The following is a 25,154-nucleotide window of genomic DNA, read 5'->3' on the forward strand; positions in this document are numbered from 1 at the left end:
ATTCTGATGTTGAGAAATGAATTGTTTTAAATATCCTTCATCTGTTCTTACTGTTTTACATTAACGATATAGTTGCTTTCAGTTACAGATCCATAAATGCAATGCCCCAAACACTCTGATGAAAATGTAAAAGTCTGGATCAACCCTATCATTTTACTGGCTTCCATGGTGGCTCAGACAGTAAAGTGTCTGCCTACAATGCAGGAGACCTGGGTTTGATCCCTGGGTCGGGAAGATCCTCTGGAGAAGGAAATGGCAACCCACTCCAGTACTCTTGCCTGGAAAATCCCATGGACAGAGGAGCCTGGTAGCCTACAGTCTATGGGGTCACAAAGAGTCAGACACGACTGAGCAACTTCACTTCACTTCACTTCATAAAGCAATTATTAGAATAGCATGTCCACCAAAGTAGAGCTGGAAGTATGTTTCAAAGTCCTCTCTAGCTTTTCCTGATGAAGACACTTGTAATATACATTATCTATAGGTCTTATTTTACATTCATTTATAAAAGAAGGAAATTATTGCCCTAAGACAAGACCCTAGAGACCAATTTTAGCTCTAGTCTGACTATACTTATATAAAAGAGATCGTGGGAAAGAAACTGAATATCTCTGAACTCTAGCCATCTGGAGAAAAAGTTGAGATCTTTGTAAAGTCAACAATTTTTCACATTTGGATTTCATTAAATCTTAAGTTTAGTATACTGAACATTCTTCACAAGTCTTCACCAGTTTCTCTTTAACAAACTTCAAACTTGAGTTTCTTGGACCAATGTTGGGTTTTAGTCATGGCTATTTCACAATGAACTCTTGTCATACTTCATCATTTTGTGGAAGAATAACATAAGGTCGAGGTTCAGTTCAGTTCAGTTCAGTCACTCATTCGTGTCTGATTCTTTGCAACCCCAAGAATCGCAGCACACCAGGCCTTCCTGTCCCTCACCAACTCCCGGAGTTTGCCCAGACTCATGTCCATCGAGTCAGTGATGCCATCCAGCCATCTCATCCTCTATCGTCCCCTTCTCCTCCTGCCCCCAATCCCTCCCAGCATCAGAGTCTTTTCCAATGAGTCAACTCTTCACATGAGGTGGCCAAAGTACTGGAGTTTCAGCTTTAGCATCATTCCTTCCAAAGAAATCCCAGGGCTCATCTCCTTCAGAATGGACTGGTTGGGTCTCCTTGCAGTCCAAGGGACTCTCAAGAGTCTTCTCCAACACCACAGTTCAAAAGCATCAATTCTTCAGTGCTCAGCCTACTTCACAGTCCAACTCTCACATCCATACATGACCACAGGAAAAACCATAGCCTTGACTAGACGAACCTTTGTTGGCAAAGTAATGTGTCTGCTTTTGAATATGCTATCTAGGTTGGTCATAACTTTCCTTCCAAGGAGTAAGCATCTTTTAATTTCATGGCTGCAGTCACCATCTGCAGTGATTTTGGAGCCCCCCAAAATAAAAATAAAGTCTGACACTGTTTCCACTGTTTCCCCATCTATTTCCCATGAAGTGATGGGACCGGATGCCATGATCTTAGTTTTCTGAATGTTGAGCTTTAAGCCAACTTTTTCACTCTCCACTTTCACCTTCATCAAGAGGCTTTTTAGTTCCTCTTCACTTTCTGCCATAAGGGTGGTGTCATCTGCATATCTGAAGTTATTGATATTTCTCCCGGCAATCTTGATTCCAGTTTGTGTTTCTTGCAGTCCAGCGTTTCTCATGACGTACTCTGCATATAAGTTAAATAAACAGGGTGACAATATACAGCCTTGACGTACTCCTTTTCCTATTTGGAACCAGTCTGTTGTTCCATGTCCAGTTCTAACTGTTGCTTCCTGACCTGCATACAAATTTCTCAAGAGGCAGATCAGGTGGTCTGGTATTCCCATCTCTTTCAGAATTTTCCACAGTTTATTGTGATCCACACCATCAAAGGCTTTGGCATAGTCAATAAAGCAGAAATAGATGTTTTTCTGGAACTCTCTTGCTTTTTCCATGATCCAGCAGATGTTGGAAATTTGATCTCTGGTTCCTCTGCCTTTTCTAAAACCAGCTTGAACATCAGGAAGTTCATGGTTCACATATTGCTGAAGCCTGGCTTGGAGAATTTTGAGCTTTACTTTACTAGTGTGTGAGATGAGTGCAATTGTGCAGTAGTTTGAGCATTCTTTGGCATTGCCTTTCTTTGGGATTGGAATGAAAACTGACCTTTTCCAGTCCTGTGGCCAGTAAGACATGGTCTTACTGTCATATACTTTCACTTACTGAGGACAGACAATTGACCATGCTCTATAACTTCCACCAGAAAGAAATTCTATATAATTTCCAGAAACAATAATTTAATACTAAGCACTTTAAGACAAAATGATAATAATTCACAATGAGAGCTTCTCAGGTGGCTCAGTGGTAAAGAATCCACCTGCAGTGCAGGAGAGGCAGGTTTGATCCTTGGGTCGGGAAGATCCCCTAGAGATGGAAATGGCAACCCACACAAGTGTTCTTGCCTGGGAAATCCGATGGACAGTTGAGCCTGGCAGACTACCATGCCTGGGGTCACATAGCGTCGGACATGACCTAGCAACTAAAAAACAACAACACTTAATGAATGTTTGCTTTTCTAAACATTATACTTGAATTAAGTCATCTAATACTCATTAATATGGTTAATTGTTGTTTAGTTGCTAAGCCATGCCTGTTTTGCAACCTCATGGATTATAGCCCACCACGTTCCTCTGTCCATAGGATTTCCCAGGCAAGAATACTGGAGTGGGTTGCCATTTTCTTCTCCAACTATGATTAAACAATAACTGTAGAAGTAAATACTATTACTAGCCCTTAAAAAGATAAGGAAAATGATGCTCAAAGTGATTATGTAACATATGTCTATTAAACTGCGGAACAAGAATTCAAATTCAAATGATAGATATATTGACAAACTGACCCCTACTAACTGCCCATTTAAAGTTGGCTTCATAAGCAAAACACTTAACGTCTATTCACTTAAGGCTATGACTGAAGTCACCAATATAATGTATGTGTTTATTATCCATTTATCCATATTATCCAGGTACCTAATATATGCCTACCAGAAAGCAGGAATCTTTGAGAGAGATAAAAGGTATATGATACAGTCCCTATTCTCAAGGAGTTTATAGACTGAGCCATAAAAGACATTCACAAAAGGGAAAAAAAAAATCCAAGCTAATTCAAGTATCTGCCATTGCACACAATGATGAGCAGATGAAATCAAAGTTAAGAGTTGTTGAGGATAATTCTGGGCAAAAGTGAGAACTAAAGACTAGAAGACAAACAGTATTCAGTTGGGTAAAATTAAAAAAAAAGAGGAGAGTGAAGAAAGAACATTATGTTTTTATTCATGTAGGTTTGTTATCCTGAAAGTAATGTTAGAGTTGTGCTTCTCTGGAATAGAAACAGGCATAGAAACAGAAAGCTCAGCTTCTTCCTGATTGCCTTTCAGTTCAGACCCAAATTTTGCTCTGGCCACAGCAAACTTTGGGCCTTTCTACATGGACATAAATATTTTTCAGCTTTTCCTCAACTCTATTTCTCTTTATACTGCAACTTATCCATTGTGTTTTATAATTCATTGGGGTGGGGTAGTGGTAAATTATATTAATCCTTTGTGGAAAATGCTATGTCTGTTTCAGTAAAATGTCCATAAAGCATTTTGAAAACTGATTCAGCCAACTTTATTCATTTGAAATAATTTTGTGAATTAAATCAAATAATTTCTTAGAAGCTAACAATAATAAAATCCTCAAATTACTGTTTGGCATCAGGTGGAAAAAATGGCCTACAAGTTACTTTACTTTCTTTTTAAAATCTTTTCAGTCTTTATGTTAAAATTGGTTAATACTAACCATAATTTCTATTCTGAAGGAGATCAGCCCTGGGATTTCTTTGGAAGGAATGATGCTAAAGCTGAAACGCCAGTACTTTGGCCACCTCATGTGAAGAGTTGACTCATTGGAAAAGATTCTGATGCTGGGAGGGATTGGGGGCAGGAGGAGAAGGGGACGACAGAGGATGAGATGGCTGGATGGCATCACTGACTCGATGGACGTGAGTCTGAGTGAACTCCGGGAGTTGGTGATGGACAGGGAGGCCTGGCATGCTGTGATTCATGGGGTTGCAAAGTCGGACACAACTGAGTGACTGAACTGAATTGAACCATAATTTTTATTCCAAAAAATAAACACAATTTTTATTTTTGATTGCTACATTTTACAAATAAAGAAACTAAAGTAGAACATGATTAAAGGCCATGATCAATATCATTTGGGGAAAAGAAAACAGATCCACTACTAGAATTCACATTTACTCGATATTATTTTTACTATAGTAAAATATTTCACAAAATATCAAGTTCAGTTCAGTCACTCAGTCATGTCCAACTCTTTGCGACCCCATGAACCACAGCACGCCAGGCCTCCCTGTCCATCACCAACTCCTGGAGTCCACCCAAACCCATGTCCATAGAGTCGGTGATGCCATCCAACCATCTCATCCTCTGTTGTCCCCTTCTCCTCTTGCCCTCAATCTTTCCCAGCATCAGGGTCTTTTCCAATGAGTCAGTTCTTCGCATAAAGTGGCCAAAGATGTGGAGTTTCAGCTTCAACATCAGTCCTTCCAATGAACACCCAGGACTGATCTCCTTTAGGATGGACTGGTTGGATCTCCTTACAGTCCAAGGGACTCTCAAGAGTCTTCTCCAACACCACAGTTCAAAAACATCAATTCTTCAGAGCTCAGCTTTCATTATAGCCCAACTCTCACATCCATACACGACCACTGGAAAAACAATAGCCTTGACTAGACGGACCCTTGTTGGCAAAGTACTGTCTCTGCTTTTTAATATACTGTCTAAGTTGGTCATAACTTTCCTTCCGAGGAGACAAAATATCAAAAAATATTTTGATTTTTTTGACAAAATTTAACAAAATAAGCTGAATTATTTCTGCCTTTAAAGTACAGACAATTTTAAATAAAGCTGTTATTTTTTAAAGCACAAATGAGGCTGAGAAACCTCTTTCCATCAAATTTTGCTTGTCATTTGAACTATTAACTTGCAGGTATCTCCGTGTCCACTTGATAGTTACACATTTTCTTTTTTTTTGTCAATCATCTTTATTAACCTATCAATGTTATATTTTATACATAACAGCTAGTCTTCTCAAAGGAATCTACTTTAGTACATCATGTTAATAATAAAAAGCCAAGTAAGACGGCTGAACTTCAACCTATCATTTTAATATCCTGTGGACAAAGCAAGCTAGAAAATCAATCACTTTGCACACATGTAAGAGTAGTGTTCCAAAATAAGTAGGAAGCTGCTATACTTTCAAGCAGGGGAGGAAAAAAAACTTCCATTTTGGTCTTTTTTCTTCCAGCAAATTATACTTTCAATTAACAGCAATAATGGTATCATAAAAAAATGCTCTGCTTTTTAAATCCCTGAACTTCAATACAAATTAAAATAGTAGTATTGGAGTCTCTTGGGAGGCAAACAGCTAGCAGCTACGTTCATCAGTGTAACTGAGCCTCTTAATAGATAACCTGGTCCAGGCTGGGTACAGCCCTGACCAAAGGGAGGACAGCTACGTGCATATGGGTTAGACCTACTTGGAAAAGGGGTCATGGTACTTCCAGGAGGTAGGGTGAAACCTGGTCTTGGCTGGTAGGCCCCGGGTTGGCTTAGAGCCATTCCCGGTTGTGAGGCAGGGGCCACAGTGTAATTAGTGGGCTGAGAAGTTTGGGTAGTGTAAGTTTGTGGAGGGTAACTGCTCGCCTGATACTGCTGTGGAGGTTGAGCAGGCAGTTGCTGTGGCTGACCAGAAAAGGCAGGTGCCGGTGCCTGGGAAGTTGGTTGCTGGCCATATCCTGGGAACTGCTGAGGTTTTTGGGGTCCAGTCTGCTGACTATAGCATGAATACTGAATACCGTACTGCTGCGGCAGCTGGGGGGTGCCTGTAGCTGCTGAGTGCCATAGCCGGGCTACTGCGAGTACTGCTGATACATCTGACTTGCTTGAGTCTGAGCTCCTGTATATGGTGGCTGCTGTGGCTGAACTCCTGGTGGGTGAGCTGCAGAGGAGGAGGAAGCAATGCTGTCAGGAGTTCCTGACCGGTCTTCTGCAGGAGCAGTGGGAGGCCCTGAAACCTGATCATCTGTTAAGCCAAACGCTGACATGATATTTTTATTGATTTCATCTTGGTTTTTTAAAGGATCAAAAGCTGACATACTTGCTGCCATAATCTGAGTAGACTGTTTACCAGAAGAATCAGCAGCAGCAGGCTTTTCTTCCCTGCCATCCACAGCATCGTTTTCAGGAATGCTGGAGGATGGGCCTGGTTCTCCAGGTGGTTCCAAACTATCCAGTAAGCGATTCACTTTATTTCGAAGTTCTATCAGTTCTCGACGAAGCTATTTCACCTGACTTGATTCAAGGGGTCTTGGTTGGCCATTAACAAATAATGTCAGTTTCAGTATCCTACTACCCTGAATTGCAAAGGAAAGGTCAGAACTATCAAAAATTGTTATAAGATCTCCATCTTCATCTTTATGTTTTATTGTAACTTCATCATTACTCAGAAGTTTTCCTCTGAAGACTGGCTGCTTCATTAACACTAATTCATCATAAGTAATATCTTCATTATGAATGGGAATTCGTCGAATATCCTCCCCAAGTTGAGCTTTTATGATTAGTTTCCCACTCAGATCCAACTGCCCATTCATGGTGGACTCCAGGATGTTCTATATATGTAACTCTAGAGAAAGACGTTTTCCCGAGGCCGCCACCATCGGGCTCTGGGGCGTTGGGGGAAGGCTGCGGTCACAGCCCACTCCGTTGCCCTCCGGGGCCGCCGCACCTCCTGGCAGACAAGCGCAGGCCCCGACCAATCGCAATGACCCACCAAGCCTAGCGAGAGCTCGATAGTTATACATTTTCATTCACAGGTACAATTTTCATTCAAAGTATTTTTATTTGTATAGAGATTATTTTTATATTATTCCCACAATTATCTTGGTGTTTTTAATCCAATTCAGTCAAATAAATATTAATTTTTTCAGCTTTTACTATAACATGCCAAGGACTAAGATAGGTGATAAAGGGAAAATCATCTAGTATTTTCCTCCGATAGTTAGCTACTCAGTTTCTTTCCACATATAAATACTAAAGAAGATTTTTAAAAAATTTCCCCTTCCACAATCTTCTAAATTTAATCCTCAAATCATGAGTATTCAATTTATCCATTCCATGGTAAGTTCAGGATACATGAATTTTGTTAAATAATAAATAAATGTAATGGATTGTTAGATGCTTTGTTTTTAACATGTCCCATGCAAATCCTGTGTGTGTGTGTGTGTGAGAGAGAGTGAGTGAAAGCCTATATTGCATTTCTAACCTCAGAAATATGTGAAAAAATGTAGAAGAGTTGTATTTGCCTGTGCAATTCAAATTTTCACCACTTACTGGTTATGACATGACTGATACTGAAGTAAATGAAATTTAGGATATATGTAGGGTCTTTTGTATTCTATTCTATCAAACAATTCTTTTAGAAAGTGAGAAATATTAGTAAAGTGGTCAGTTCATCTGATACAGTAATAAGCACAGTTGTTCTGGTAGGTGTTCAGCATCATTAACTTTTCACTTTTTAAAATATGTTTTTCCCTTAACAAATTCCTCTCTTGATGAGACTACCATTATTCCCAAAGGATTTCATTGTTTGTTTGGTGTTTAAGGCAATTTCTTATTAAATTCTTAAGACTGCACCTTGCATTAAGCTGAGACAAAATAGTTGAAGCAAATTCAGTATTTAGTTCAAGGCATAGTTTTGTGATTTTCCCACTTATAAATATATATATTTTTAATATTAGAATTCCAGAATATATCGATATTAACATGAAGAGAATTGATCTTGAAGAATGCTACTTTAATGAATACCAAAGAACTTGTGTCTTAGTGGTCCCCTAAAACATTCTTGTGGATTATGAAGTGTGATATGACAAGGGTAGTCAGGACAATCCAAAATATGGATGTGAAATGTGTACTACATTCAAATAATCTTTTTCTAAAATAAATTTCATATAAATTTTTACTCTAGTTATCTATAGCATGGCCCATGCTTTATTGTAGTAAATGAGCCCATAAAACTAAGTTTATTAGACTGGAACTATTTCTATTAAATACCCAAAGTATTCCTAGTGTGAGTGTTTTGAATGTTTTTGAAATGTTGCATACGCAGGGTGCATATTTTTTCCCATTTTAAAAAATTTTGTATAATTTTTTAATAATTATAAAATTACAGCAGCATTGAGGTTTCTGAAGTTTCATGACTGTCCTTAAGTCCTATTAAGAAGCAGCAATATCTAGTCTGGGAAACTCAAGTTGGTTTACAAAGAAAATTAATTTGCTTTTCATTTCATGAGGCCCTGTTACAATTAGTATGAAATACTGACATTTACATTCCTGAGTGCAATAAGAGCAGGATGGAATGGTGATGGCAAATAATTGGACAATCTCCAGAGAGGCTTTGAGAAACACTATTAGATCTCCATCTGCTAGTTGGAAATTCCATGTTCATAGTTCATAATGCCAGCTAAAATAAAAGGCTTTGATGATTTCTACCACTCCTTTTCAGGCTTGTACCCCATCTACTTCCAAAAGGACTTGTGACAATTTATGGACTAAAACACTTGCATGATTAAATATTTTCAGCTAGTAATGACTAGAAAACAGGCTACATTTTATTATTGCTGTTAAATTTGCCAACGTATACTAAATTTGCTATAAACATATTCCCTTAAAAAATTCTAGTTTGAAAACATTTACTAAATAGAAATCAAAAGAAAATAAGTAAAAGAGCAGAAATAAACAAAAATTAAATAAGGGTTTAAAATAAATTTATGAAGATGTAATTCTAAGTAATACTTGACTGAAATAATTTATCATGCCTTTGAATTCCATGAATAAAATAATATTCACTTTATCCATTCCATTAAAACATACCATAAGTAACTTTCATAGAAAATTTCAAAAGGGGCCCTAAATAAATCACAGAATGATTAATATATTTAAGTCTTCTTTTCCATGTCTATGTATGCTTCCTTTTTTCCTTTTCTCCACCTTTTTTTTGAGTGATACCTGATATATACATGTCTGCTTACATAGTAAGCAAGGGTGACAAGACTTGAAGAGGAAAGTTTATATCAATTTATCTTGTAACATAAATTGTCCAATTATATAATATTATGCAGTTTTATTAGAGCACCAAAAAAAATAAATAAGGTTATATTATTTAACTAAGTTCCAGATCTGACAACCAAACCTAGTTTCCAAAGTAAATCCTTTTTTCCATAAATTGAACATCCCAGAGCCTAAAAAATTTGTATAATGCTCAAAGCTCCCTTCTAAAAAGATCTTTTGACATTTTTCATAAAAGCAAATCTTTTCTCATGGCTGTGTTTTAGGACTTCCACAAATCCCTTGAATAACCAATAACTTGGCTTTATATGACTATACATGTATATTTATGAAAGATCCAGAAGTTTGCAAATGGGAATTGCTAAAAAAAAAAAATATATATATATATATCTTAAAATTATTTCTGTCAAATCATCTGTGATTCAAAGTCATCCACTGGAGTGTATTTATATATGGTACTATAATAGACAATAAGATAAAAAGAAATTTACTACAGGACTTTCCCACTTCTCCCTAGAGTCATGGTGTTCCAGAGAAAACACCACTCTCCTCAGGAATACCAGTATAAAATTTTAATACATGAAAAGTATGCACCTGTTTTACACACTCAGTCGCTCAATCATGTCTGACTGTTTGTGATCCCACAGACTGTAGCCTGCCAGGTTCCTCTGTCCATGGGATTTTCTTAGCAAGAGTACTGAAGTGGGTTGCATTTCCTCCTCTAGGGGATCTTCCTGACTGAGGGATCAAATCCACACCTCCTGAACTGGCAGGCAGATACTTTACCACTGAGCTACCTGGGAATCATTGAACTGTTACTGGTTATGAAATTACCAGATGGTAATGTTTTTACCAAAACAAACCCTGAGGCAACATTCTGTGGAAAAAAATTAAAACCTTTTTTAGAAATAAGAGTAACAGTTAATAATAAATTATGTGCAAGTCACTCCAGCACAGTGTATTTCAATCACTTCAATATTTTTATCTCTCTCAAAAAAGTGTCAGAAATGAGGCATGAAAAACTATTAACTGAATCATTCACACATTGAATAGATGTTGTTTGTCAGTTTGTTCTTTCAATGGAAATAATGAACAACTTATTTATTTATAACTGGTAATTATGATAATACACCTACATTTTCCACTCTTTTTGGTATAGCATAGATATTTTATAATTGTCTTATTTCATACCTGATCTAAGATCATAAGCATCTATAAAAATTTTGTCTTTCTCAGATTTTCCATAGCTTCCTTTGACTTGGGATATAATTAAAATATTTTAAATGACTTGGTTCCCTTTTCTTTTTTTCTTTTTTTGCCTTTTCCTCTGGTAGAATTGACCTTAGTGGCTCAGTCAGCAAAGAATCTGCCTGCAATGCAGGAGACCCAGGTTTGATCCCTGGGTTAGGAAGAGTCCCTGGAGAAGGGCATAGCAACCCACTCCAGTATTCTTGCCTGGAGAATCCCACAGACAGAGGAGCTTGGTGAGCTATAGTCCATGGGGTGGCAAAGAGTCGGACACGACTGAACGACTAACACTTTCTTTTCTTTCAAATTTATGCAACTGAAGACTGAAATCTGACTTTTAAGTAGATGCAGAATACATTTATATAATCACTATGGAGTGAATCTTGTTAGCTCTTGGACTTATTTGTCATTTACCTCATTTTCTTTCTGGGTAGAAGGATACAGGGCAGATAAAGAAAGATAATAGAGGCTGATTTATACTTCAGAGAGAAGGAATTCTTGGTCTTAAGAAATCAAGGCAAAAAGGCTTGCTGCATACCATTTTTCAATTATTTTTAGAACAGAGAGAAACATTTCCCTTGAACTTTTCTCCTCTAACCCTGAAATCAATTTCATCTTTTCTAGACTTGCAACAGTTTTTCCATCTTGCTGCAGAACATGCTATATGTACACTAGCCGCTGCCTTCAACATGTACTAAGCTCCATATAAGAAAAGCCTTGGGGAATATGCTTCTACATTTACTTGGACTATTTACAAGGGAAATATTCATCACATTATAAAACATAATTTTTAAAACACGTGAAAAATTTATCTGAGTTAGGTCAATGAAAAACTCCCAGTGAGATATGGTTGTATTTTGTCCTCAATGAACACCAGAGCCCCGTAACACTTCCTATTTTTACACGTCAGCTCAGGAACCCACAGCTAGCTAGGTTAGACCTGATAACAGGCTAACAGATTAACCATCCCGTTGAGCATCCTGGCTTTTGTCTTTTTTTCATATTATTTCCTCTCAGTAATCCTATTTTGTTTTATTTCATATGTCTTTTGTTATAAGCAGTCTCATATTACTTGGGAGGGGGAGGCAAAAAGTATAAGGAAATACAATAGAATTGCTATTCTAAATGTATTTTTTGTTCTTATTGTGACAGTTGTTCAGTAGCTAAGTCATGTCTGTCTCTTTGCAACCCCCTCTTTGCAGTTCAAATACGAACTGCAGAACATCAGTCTTCCCTGTCCTTCTCTGTCTCCCAGAGTTTGCTCAAACTTATGCCATTGAGTTGGTGATGCTATCTATCCATCTCATCCTCTGCTATACCTTTCTCCTCTTCCCCTCAAACTTTCCCGGTGTCAGAGTTTCTTTGCATCAGGTGTCCAAAGTATTGTGGCAGTGGTATAATCTAAATTTTTGAATACTTATTTATTTCTTTGTAGCATCGTGCCCAGTTTCCACTATCTCATCATATTCAGATTTCCAATTCCTCGATTTGCATCTCCTTTATGAGCTCCCTTGGTGTCTCAGAGGGTAAAGAATCTCCTTGCAATGCAGGAGACCCTGGTTCGATCCTTGGGTCAGGAAGATCTAGGAGAAGGAAATGGCAACCCTCTCTAGTATTCTTGCCTGGAGAATTCCATCAACAAAAGAATTACTGGCAGGCTACAGTCCATCAGGTCACAAAGAGTCAGACATGACTGTGGCTAACACTTCACACTATGAGCTATAGAAACAAACTTATAGACACACACACACACAAAGACACCCACTCACACAGCACACTCCTTCTCCCATATACTCTTCTTCAGATACAAAGATCACTAAGCAAAGTAAAACATACATTTCAGTATGTTTTCCACCATTTGAAACATATTCTCAAGTGCTGGAATAAAGACACTAACAAAGTATATTATCAAAAGAGTTAATGAGGTTTTAAAATGAAGTTCTCAAGAATTTTTAAAAAGTATTAGAGTAAGCCAAAAGTCTATAGGTTATCAAGGGCCCTTAAACTATTTGCTACTAATAAATTTTACATTAAAGTTAACCTAGATATAGCTTGTAGACCACAAACCATGATAACTACATTCCAAACATTCCTTCTTTCACTTCCTTTATATCCTAACCTACTGAGCTGCCCATCTACTCCTCCAATTCCAGCCCCAGATCAAAAAGAGAATATTTTTTCAGTTACAACCAAGTATACCCATATGAAAATATCTTCAGCATGATTTCATGATCCTAGTTAGGTGTCTTCTTCCACTTATATTCAGAGAATTGGGGTTAGTATGTTAGTTAAATTCTGAAACTTAAAATGTAGGTTTTAGGTATTATGTTAGTAAACTATGAAATAAATATGAACAAAATCTCCTGAATTGAGATCTAAAATGAATGCAGTTTGCATGTTTTTCCCAAAATTTAATCATGGTTAACTTCAGTCATAGATCATAAAAATTCATATAAAGGAAAAATAAATTAATATTTCATCAAAAAATATATTAATCCATTCACACATAACATTTAATGTGTATTTATATGGTTAAACACTAGCCCAGCTACCAGATTTATGAAGCATGCAATAAAGACAAACTTAAAATATAATAATTCTCACTTGACATCAAATGCCATCTTTAGTTGAAAGTCCTAGTGCCCCATTATTCCTTAATATCAGAGAAAAGATAAAATACAAGAAAAGGAAAATCAAGAAAGGGTATGCCAGATGTTGCATTCTGTTCTCAATTATATAATGTCTATTTCATGAAATTTCTTCAAAAATTAAAGAAAGAATAAATGAGTATCAATGCACTATCTCTATATCTAAAACTAGCATGCTTAATAAGTTAAAATTTTGGAATATAAAAATTCTACATTTACAGATTTAATTTATATGCAGAGAAGATAAAGGACTTGCCTGTAGATCAAACAGTAAAGAATCTGCCTGCAAAGCAGAGACCAGGGTTTGATTCCTGGGTTGGGAAGATCCTCTGGAGAAGGAAATGGCAAGCCACTCCAATATTCTTGCCTGGAGAATCCCCTGTACAGAGGAGCCTGTTGGGCTACACTCCGTGGGGTTGCAAAGGGTCGGACAGGACTGAGTGACTAACACACACAGAGAGGTTGTAAATTAATTTCAGTTCTGTACAACTTTGATAAACAGAGATGTCTTCCTCATCAATAGAGGAAAATAAATTTATAAACCTGTGCAATATAAAAGTACAAGTAAAAATCTTAAGTAAATTACTAAGACAACTTCATCAGATCAGATCAGTTGCTCAGTCGTGTCCGACTCTTTGCGACCCCATGAATCGCAGCACACCAGGCCTCCCTGTCCATCACCAACTCCCAGAGTTCACTCAGATTCACATCCATTGAGTCAGTGATGCCATCCAGCCATCTCATCCTCTGTCGTCCCCTTCTCCTCTTGCCCCCAATCCCTCCCAGCATCAGAGTCTTTTCCAATGAGTCAACTCTTCGCATGAGGTGGCCAAAGTACTGGAGTTTCAGCTTTAGCATCATTCCTTCCAAAGAAATCCCAGGGCTGATCTCCTTCAGAATGGACTGGTTGGATCTCCTTGCAGTCCAAGGGACTCCCAAGAGTCTTCTCCAACACCACAGTTCAAAAGCATCAATTCTTCGGTGCTCAGCCTTCTTCAAAGTCCAACTCTCACATCCATACATGACCACAGGAAACATATATTTTGGAGTCTCCATATATTTTTTCTTGTTTTTCATGTCATTACGTTTTCTTAGGCTATATATATATAGATGCAGCAGGAACTACATTACTACTAGCACATACATAAAGTTGGATGAGAAATTTGGATTCGTGATTCTTAATTTTTTTCTAACCCTAAATGCTTAAAGATGTAGCACAATATCAGCAACTCACTATAATGATGGTGCTCAGTAGTGGTGGTGGTATGTGTGTGTATGGTTTGTGGTAGGAATGGGGGGCCTGGTATGAACAGAGATGCTACCTTCTGTGCTTTTTCTTGGTTTTTCTCTGCTAAGAATCAACCCGAAGTATGTACTTCAATTACCCCCTTTTAAAAAGTCTCTTATCTTCATTTGGGTCTGAAGTTCATTCCTACAGAATATAATGCAACTTTGGGCTAACCCCAAGCAAAGAGACCCCAAAGAGAGATCTAAGCTGTAAAATGCATATGTGGATAACCCAGAAATGAGATTATATATCAAAGAAGAAGCCTATAAAAACCTATCTTAGAGGATCCTATATGTGTCAGTTCAGAATCTCCATGGTTCTCACAAAAAGTCCAGCCCATTCTTCTGGAAGCCACTTTGGTCTGTATACACCAGACTTCATCTGTGGTGTGATATTTGATTAACTTCAAGATTATGGCAACACCAACTATCTGTGCTTCACCCAAAGGCCTCCTGGAAGCAATTAGTCTGACAAGAATGTAAATGAGACAATTCTGGTCACCTAGGTGATCATGAATTGATGGGGGAAATAAGGGAAAGAAAGACAAATTGAGAAGTATGCTACAGACAGCACTTTTTCTGGCAATATATTTCCACCAATACTTTTAAAGAATTCTCTGATAGGAAACAGAGTTAAGGAGGGTAAGGGGAAAGGTAAAACTGGATCTTCAGATCCTAGAAGCTGAAAGAGACTCTTTTTAAAGACAGAGCTGTCCCATTAGTTTTTTTGTAATAACATTTCATCTAACACTTTCTAGGTCAAAATATTTGAATAAACACCTAGAGAAATTTAGCAGTTTAGTCCCATCTGCTTACTCCTATACATTATTTTTTTAACATACATTTCTGCTCAGCATTAATATGTTTCCTCAGTATTTGACACAATTTTTAAAGGGTTATTTCTCTTTTTTACCTTGCAGTTAAAGAACAATGAACCAGATCTGACTAGATGAGTCAACTATTCCCTAAGTATAACTCCTGGAGTTGTATTAATTTCATTTGCTGCAGTCACAGTATAATTTACTATTATATAAATGGCTTAAATTACAGCATTTGAACATGTGCCAGGAAATAATACTTTCCCCCAAAGCAGATGAATTGTGGACCTGAAATACACGATGCACCTTGAAGGTGCTTATCATTCCTCCAAGGAGTGACTTATCACGTGATAGGACATTTGATCTGAGTGGTGACCTTCCAATAGCAATGAAGTGCATTTCAATTATTTGGAAATGTTACTATGAAAAATGAATTAAAATAAATATTTAAAGTGGATAAATACAGAAGTTTGTTCAGTAGCGCTTCCTTTGGGACGTGGGAAAGCTGGAGACTAAGAGCAATAACAACTTTGACTTCCCTTCCTTGAATTTCTATAGAAGGGCCTTTCTCAACCCTTTTCCTTATGCTCTCCAAAATAGCTCAAATATCTGAGGAAATTTGGTTATTTGAGAGTCTCAGAGAAGTGTTATTAAAATTTATATAAAGGAAACAAACATATCATAGAAAAACTAAGCATTATTTAGTACAATCAGTTCAGTTCAGTTGCTCAGTCACATCCGACTTTTTGCGACCCCACAGACTGCAGCACACCAGGCTTCCCTCTCCTTCACCAACTCCCGGAGCTTGCTCAGACTCATGTCCATAGAGTAGGTGATTCCATCCAACCATCTCATCCTCTGTTGTCCCCTTGTCCTCCAACAGAGGATGAAATGGTTGAATGGCATCACTGACTCAATGCACATGAGTTTGAGCAAGCTCTGTGACACGAGCAGGCTCCAGCAGTAAAGACTATTTAGTACAATAGTTCAAGTAAATTTGCACATCCTAAAACCTAACCACTTAGAAGTCACTTTTGGAAATTAACATATATAATATCCCTTATGATCTTTTTTTGGGGGGGGGGCCTTACTTTAATCACCTTTTAATCTACTTTAATCACCTTTGCTAGTGGTTCCAGCCCTTACAATCTTGTTTTCATGGCTGGCATAGATCCAGCCATGAAATGCTAAAAAACTAAAAATGCTCTAAATAGCCATAATATGTATGTATATATTTACATATATAATAATATATGAACATACTAGTTATAAGTATATGTATTCACATGCATGCAAGTGTGCTTACTTATGTCTGACTCTTTGCGACCCCATGGACTGTAGCCAGCCAGGCTCTTCTGTCCATGGAGTTCTTCAGGCAAGAATACTTGAGTGGGTAGCCATTCTGTTCTCCAGGGGATCTTCCCAACCCCAGGATCAAACCCAAGTCTCCAGCATTGCAGGCAGATTCTTTACTGTCCGAGCCACCAGAAAAGCTCCAAATACATGTATTTGAGTTTGCTAAATATAGTGTGCCCCTAGATTTATTCACCCACTCAATACATATTCACTGAGAACTTGCTATCTTCAAGACACTGTTAGGAATTAAAAGATAGGTGGAGGTGATGGTCTAAAAGAGGCTTAAAAAGGAAGTCTGTCAAAATTCAGAATAAATTAGAAAGAAAAATTTAATTACCCTCAGGGGAAACAATGATGATAAAAAACATAATCCAAGGTGCAGTGGAATGATCAACAGAGTGAAAAGCAGAACACTGGCTGTGATCCGTGGGAACTTTGTCAAGGTCAATTCACCTTCGGGCTTCTGTTACCATATATGATAAATGAAAATTTAACCATGTGATCTTCAGAGTCCCCTCTAGCTCCAATATTGGATAAAACTATGCTCCATAAGCCTGATTTAAACCAGAAGGTGCAAATCTCATTCTTCACTTGTAATGGCTTCACTGATGAATAGCAATGTCAGCTAAAATGAATTCCATGTCTTCTTTCCTTTCCTGATTCCAATTTGATGGAGGTACCAGTTAGCAATAAAATAGCACTGAGGAGTTGGGACTCACAAAAGGACAGAACTGCACCCAATATCAATATACTACGATCATGGGATTATAGAATCATTATTTTTACACCCAAACATTTTGAAAATAGCTAATGAAAACAAACAATGAAGAGTAGATAGACAAGTAGAATGTCAGTGAAAATAACCAGGAGACAAACGTGTATAATTATTTTCTTGTTTGAACTTAAGAAAAATTAATGTCTAGTGATATTTTATTCAAAAATTTTATGTGCAAATTCAATCATGAAGCCATGGCAATCACGGGATAAAAGATAAAGTTTTATCATTAATTAGAACATGGCTTGGTTTGAAAAAAGTTTGGTAGTAAAATCAAGGTTAAATGAAATATCATGAGGCTGTGCAATTACGTTAATAATGAGGTGCCTCAGGGATCAGTGCTAGTACAGGTGTTCAAATATTTATTAATGACTTGGAAGAGTTGTGAATAATATGAAAGCACATTTGGATGACTTCAAGATATTTATAGCAATCAAAATAGGTGAATAGCTGCTTTTCTTGACCCATTCATAAGCAATTATTTAGCATATTACAGAAAATAATCAACGAGGGCAAATTAATGTGAAGTGGGTGGAACTACCTGATTTTTCTTAATATGCAAATAGCTACTGAAGTAGCTATTGCCTTTCAGGCAAGAGTGGGCAGATCTAAGAAGACATCTGTCCAGTAAACAGCTCTTCATACTCAAACAAAAAAAAAAATACTGGAATAAAGAATAATGTAATAAAATATTTACCTAAACTAATATGCATTGCTGAAAAGTTTTGCACACCAGAGTCTTGCTCTATTGTTGAGGCAAGGTGTGGCTCCTCAAACTACACACTAGGATTATCCGGTGTGTCTAATCTAATGATGTGTTAAATGTTATTCAGTCACTAAGTCATGTCCAATTCTTTGTGACCCCATGGACTGCAGCATGCCCAAATTCATTTCCACTGTATCAGTGATGCTATCTATCTCATCTTTAGCCACCCTCTTCTCTAGCCTTCAATCTTTCCCATCATCAGGGTCTTTTCCAATGAGTCAGTTCTTCACATCAAGTGGTCAAAGTATTGGAGCATTAGCTTCAGCATCAGTCCTTCCAATGAATACTCAGGGTTCATTTCCTTTAGGATTGACTGGTTTTATCTCCTTGCTGTCCAAGGACTCTCAAGAGCATTCTCCAGCACCACAGTTCAAAAGCATCAATTCTTTGGCACTAAGCCTTTCTTGTGGCCCAGTTCTCACATTGGTACATCACCACTGGAAAAGCTATAGCTTTAATTATTCCAACCTTTGTCAGCAAAGAGATGTCTCTGCTTCTTAATATGCTATCATAGCATAGGTTTACCATAGCATAGGTTTGTCATAGCTTTCCTTGCAAGGAGCAAGTGTCTTAATTTCACGGCTGTAGTCACCATCTGCACTGATTTTAGAGCCCATGAAGGTAAAATCTATCACTGTTTCCACTTTTAACCTTCTATTGCCATGAAGTGATGGGACCAGAGGCCATGATCTTACTTTTTGAATGTTGAGTTTTAAGCCAGCTTTTTTACTTTCCTCTTTCAACTCATCAAGAGGCTCTTTAAGGTCCTCTTCACTTATTGACATTAGAGTCTTATCTTCTGAATAGCTGAGGTTGTTAATATTTCTCCCGGCAGTCTTGATTCCAGCTGGTGATTTATCTGGCCGGGCATTTCACATGATGTACTCTGCATATTGGTTAAATAAGCAGGGTAACACTATATAGGCATGACAATATAAAACATCATACTCCTTGCCAAATTTTGAACCGTCAGTTGTTCCCTGTCTGGTTCAAATTGTTACTTCTTGATCCACATACAGGTTTATCAGGACACAGGTAAGGTGATCTGGTACTCCCATCTCTTTAGGGTTTCCTACAGTTTAATGTGAGCCACACAGTCAAAGACTTTAGCATTGTCAATGAAGCAGAAAGAGATGTTTTTCTGGAATTCCTTTGCTTTCTTCATGATCCAATGAATGTTGGCAATTTGATCTCTGGTTCCTCTGTCTTTTCTAAACCACCTTATACATTTGGAAGTTCTTGGTTCATGTGCTGCTGAAGCCTTGCTTGAAAGATTTTGAGCATAACCTTACTAGCATGTGAAATGAGTGCAACTGTATTCTTTTTTTTTCTTTTAATTTGACTTTTATTTATTTTAATTAGAGGTTAATTACTTTACAATATTGTATTGGTTTTGCCATACATCAACATGAATCTGCCACGGGTGTACACGTGTTCCCAATCCTGAATCCCCCTCCCACCTCCCTCCCCATACCTTCCCTCTGGGTCATCCCAGTGCACCAGCCCCAAGCATCCTGTATCCTGCATCGAACCTGGACTGGCGATTCTAAGAAAGCTGTGGTACATATACACAATGGAGTATTACTCAGCCATTAAAAAGAATACATTTGAATCAGTTCTAATGAGGTGGATGAAACTGGAATATTCTTTTGCACTGCCCTTCTTTGGGTTGGAATTAAAACTAATATTTTCCAGTCCTGTGGTCACTGCTATGTTTTCCTAATTTGCTGGCTCAGCTGGAACTCCATCAACTCCACTAGTTGTGTTCCTTGTAATGCTTCTGAAGGCCTACTTGATTTCACACTCTAGAATGTCTGGCTCTAGGTCAGTGACCACACCATCGTGGTTTTCCTGTCATTAAGACTTTTTTGCATAGTTTTTCTGAGAATTCTTGCCACCTTTTCTTAATCTCTTCTGCTACTGTTAGGTCCTTACCATTTCTGTCCTTTATCATGTACATTCTCACATGAAATATTATCACAAATTTTCTTGAAGAGATCTCTAGTCTTTCCCATTCCATTGTTTCCTCTATTTCTTTGCATTGTTCATTTAAGAAGGTCTCCTTGCTATTCTCTGGAACTGAATGCTTTTCTTTATTCAGTTGGGTGTATCTTTACCTTTCTCCTTACCTTTAACTTCTCTTCTTTTCTCACCTATTTGTAAAGCCTTCTCAGAAAACCACTTTACCTTACTGCGTTTCTTTTCTTTTAGAATGATTCTGATCACTGCTTCCTGTACAATGTTAAAACTTCTGTTGATAGTTTTCCAGGCATTGTATCTAAATGCCTCAGTTCAGTTCAGTTCAGTTCAGTTACTCAGTCATGTCCAACTCTTTGCTACCCCATGGAATGCAGCACACCAGGCTTCCCTGTCCATCATCAACTCCTGGAGCTTACTCAAATGCCTGTCCATTGAGTCAGTGATGCCATCCATCTATCTTACCCTCTGTTATCCCCTTCTCCTCCTGCCTTCAAGTTTTCCCAGTATCAGGGTCTTTTCCAACGAGTCAGTTCTTCACATCAGGTGGCCAAGTATTGGAGCTTCAGCTTTAGCATCAGTCTTTCCAATGAATATTCAGGACTGATTAGTTTTTAGGATGAATTCATTGGATCTCCTTGCAGTCCAAGGGGCTCTCAAGAGTCTTCTCCAACAGTTCAAAAGCATCAATTCTTCACACTCAGCTTTCTTTATAGTCCAACTCTCACATGCACACATGACTACTGGAAAAACCATAGCTTTGACTAGATGGACCCTTGTTGACAAAGTAATGTCTCTGCTTTTTAATATGCTGTCTAGGTTGGTCATAACTTTTTCTTCCAAGGAGCAAGTGTCTTTTAATTTCATGGCTCAGTTGCCATCTGCAGTGATTTTTGACCCCCCAAAAATAAAGTCTGTCACTGTTTCCATTGTTTCCCCTTCTTTTTGTCATGAAGTGATGGGACCATATGCCATGATCTTAGTTTTCTGAATGTTGAGTTTTAAGCCAACTTTTTTACTCTACTCTTTCATCAAGAGACTCTTTAGTTCTTCTTCTCTTTCTGCCATAAGGGTGGTGTCATCTCCATATCTGAGGTTATTGATATTTCTCCCAGCAATCTTGATTCCCACTTGTGCTTATTGGTTAAATAAGCAGGGTAACACTATATAGGCCAGCACTTCTCATGATGTATTCTGCATATAAGTTAAACAATCAGGGTGACAATATACAGCCTTGACATACCAGATCTAGTCCCTTGAATCTATTCATCACCTCTATTGTATAATCATAGGGATTTGATTTAGGTCATATCTGAATGGCTTAGTGGATTTCCCTACTTTCTCTAATTTAAGCCTGAATTTTTCAGTAAGGAGCTCATGATATGAGGTACAGTCAGTTCATGATATGAAGTACAGTCTTGACATATCAAGACCAAGTCAGCTCCAGGTTTTGTTTCCTGATAAGCTTCTCCATCTTGCCCTTTAAAAACATAATTAATTTGATTTTGGTATTGACCATCTGGTGACATCCATGTGGAGTGTCTTCTCTTGCATTATTGGAAAAGGGTGTTTGCTCTGACCCTGATGTGCTAAATAGTTTCCTATTATCATCCCCTCCTTTCTAACATTTGGTGATTCAGGGGAGTTCCCAAATGTCTTTCAAGTGAATGACATTTACAAGGGCCTCCCCAACTTGCTCCATTCTGAAGTATTTTGCTGACATTAAGTTTTATGTATTAAAATTCCCAAACTGAAGCTCTCAAGCTTCAGAAAAATTAATAGTAATTCCTCTTCATAATAAAACACAACACCATTCAAAAATAGCATGAATTATATATATTCTACTCCCCTGTCCTAAGATTATTTAATTATTGTGCATTACCAGGAACTCTTAAATGTAGCATAGATTCAATTATAATTCACTCAGCCAAAAACATTTTCTGAGTCCTTGCTTTATCTAGTGCATAGTGATAATAAGAAGAATGTAAAGAACTAATAAAACATGGAGCCTGCCCTAACAGGATTTACAAGTCAAGTCACCCTTCTCATGAGCTAAGTATTTCTTAATCCTGGTCTATATAGATCACAAATAAAAATGCAGCTTTATAATAAATTTTAAACATATTAATAAGAATTAGTACTGTTTTTCTTGGTATATATAATAATTTAAAAAAATTTTTATTGGAATATGGCTTTTACAATGTCATACCAGTTTCAAGTGTACAGCAAAGTGGACCAGCTACACATATACTTATATATCCACTACTTTTACAAAAATACTTTTAACCACAAGCAACTATTTTCTGCTACCATTTATCTTTTCTATCCAGGAGCAAACTTGATCTGTGCTACTAATTTTCTCATTTAAAAAGTTAACTTGGTAGTCCCCAAATTTTAGAGGAAAATAAAAGATTCCTAACCTGTTTGAAATTGAGCCAATAGGCCAATATAAGTAGAATGAAACCAAATACTAATGCAAACATCAAACTGTCTCCAACACACCTCTACAAAATAACCCATCAGTAAATCCACTAATACGGAAGGAAGTATGTGTGAATGTGTGAAGCACTGAGAGTGCAATTTTTTTCAAGGTTTGGTAAAGGACTTCCATTCCCTATATATGCCTCCCTGGAAGTTTCAGATGTGAACATCTGTAGACTTTGGGAATCTCAATGTTAAATGGGACCTTAGACTTCAAATATTGTTTTAACTATAAATTTTCTCTATACTATGTGACATGTCACCACTAGAGACTTAAAAAAAAAAAGAAACTCACGAATAAAGCCAAAGATTCACGGTAAAAGATAAACTTAGATAAGTAAGTGACTATGAACCTTTGTTAGAACTTCAAACATATAATTTATTAGTGAGATTTACTAGAAAGTATGGAACTATATATTTGTAAAATTCACAATTTGAAGAATGATTCACACAGGAGGTATGAGAATTACACAAATTTCTCTTTCTAGATCTTTCAGTGGCTGTAGGTTATTTTAGAGTGTGATTTAAGTATAATTTTAGCAAAAGGAAACAAGTAGTAAATGAGAGAATTCATTAGCAGGTAGTCAAGCATACCTACTCTATCAATCATACTGCTATTTTTAATTATCAGCAAATTTAATTTTGTCTCAAGGGGAGTGAATTCATACTTTAAAGTATCAGTACATCATATTTAGTTTGAAAAACATTTTAGAATGTGTCTTGATTATAAAATACCAAAAGTACTTCCCATATTAGTCTCCTCGTTGTTGTTTAGTTGCTAAGTCTGTCTGACTCTTTGCAACCCCATGGACTGTAACCTGCCAGGCTCCTCTGTCCATGGGTTTTCGCAGGCAAGAATAATGGAATGGGTTGCCATTTCCTTCTCCATGTGATCTTTCCAACCCAGGGATCAAACCCGCAGCTCTTTCATTAACAAGAAGATTAGATTTCCTAGGCAGGCAGAAAGTAATGGTATCCCTAATACAAATCAGGGCATTTTAAAACAACCAAATGGTGTTTCTAAAAATATACCTTTGCTCAGGTAAACAGACTTGTCATGGTAATACAAAAAAAAAAAAATCTGGATCAGGCCTAAAATTGTAAAAGAGCATATGAAAGGGATACAGAGTTTTGTACTGATTTACACAGAAAAGGCAGATCTGGTTATTTGCTCAAGACTGAGTCCACAGTGATTAAATAAATGTAATGGGCTTTCACACAATTCCAGCTTTTAAATGTCAGCCAAATACTATGAAATGATGTTTTTAACTGGGATAATCTATGTCATATTCTATTTCTCTCCTGAATCAAGTGAATTACTCAAGTTAGGTTAATCATCTTTATCACTCTAGATTACAATGGAAAGCAAGCATCTTATGCAGCCTACACAGTGTTAGGCTCTAGAAGCTCAGCGTAGTGAAGAAAGGTACATATTGATTTAATATACACACAGACTCTTCAAGGTCAAACATCAAGTTTAATGAAAGAAGAGTACCTGAGTGAGTGTTAATACTCTTCTCTATACCAGTGCTTCTGGATCTTAAACTACTCTGCACTTCATGAGAAAGTTATGTGGCATTTGAAACTCCTCCTAAAATGAAAGAAAGCTCTGATGCCCAAATGGAGCAGTCAAGAAAATTGAGCACTATTCAGAAAACAGAATACTGGAGATTTGAGTGCACCCTCCTGCATGACAGTGAGAGTTACAAATGAGAAAAGAGAATGAAAGATTACACCTATTGCATATATCTTCTTTACTGCACATTCTCTTGATGAATATGATGGTTACACATAGCACATAGGCTGATGAGATTCCTTTACTGTACAAAGAAAAGCTACTCTTGTTTTACAAAACATATCATAAGTCTTCCCTAAACACAGACTACATTTAAGTTGTTATTCAACTGTATGGAGAAAGAACTGAGGTTGGAGGCACTGAGTCACAATATTGTACTCTTGGGGTACAAATAAAGCATACTTATTGCTAGTAGTCACCACTTGCTAGATTTCAAATGAGAACTTGGATTTTAAATATTTCAGAAAGAACTTCTCTCAGAGTCTCTGTTGTCATTGTATCTCTTTCAATTTTTACCACACCAACAATATTCCCTGAGCAAGATTCCAAAAACTCACACAAAAGCATTTCCTCAAATGCCTTAAATCTTCCTCTGCTCTCAATTTCTTAAACGAATTATAGCTCATTGGAACCCTCCCAAGTGGCCCATTCTGCAAAGCTATATTTAAAACCATTTTCTATGTTGCATTTTTTTTTTTTTAACCAACTGATGAAATTTTGGTCAATCTTGTCAACAGGCCTCCATGTAGGCGCTGTTGTAGTTACCAGCTTTATAAGGATTGTGTGAAAAGGACAGACACTCTGTGGCATGCATTCATTGAGAGACACCAGAGTGAATCATGAATAGAGAACTTGAAAGGGAATCAAGGGAGTTAAACTATAATCAGGGAGAGTATATTTGTCAGTGCATGGGTAAGGCATCTAAACAGATTGTTAGCCTTACAGTGTCTTCTCTACAGATCATGCAACCTGGAGTTCTTAACCATTAGATTCAT

General features: G+C 37.3%; 1 protein-coding gene and 1 pseudogene across 4 annotated transcripts in view; both read right to left on the bottom strand.

Annotated features, from left to right (window-relative positions):
* The window catches only part of CTNNA3 (catenin alpha 3), a 1,922,060-nt gene that overhangs the window by 1,314,445 nt on the left and 582,461 nt on the right, over positions 1–25,154 (bottom strand). The gene's annotated exons all lie outside the window — the stretch shown is intronic.
* Positions 5,273–6,839, bottom strand: LOC133240399 (protein TFG-like; annotated as a pseudogene).

Source organism: Bos javanicus, chromosome 28 (genome assembly GCF_032452875.1).
Source record: "Bos javanicus breed banteng chromosome 28, ARS-OSU_banteng_1.0, whole genome shotgun sequence".
Taxonomy (NCBI): domain Eukaryota; kingdom Metazoa; phylum Chordata; class Mammalia; order Artiodactyla; family Bovidae; genus Bos; species Bos javanicus.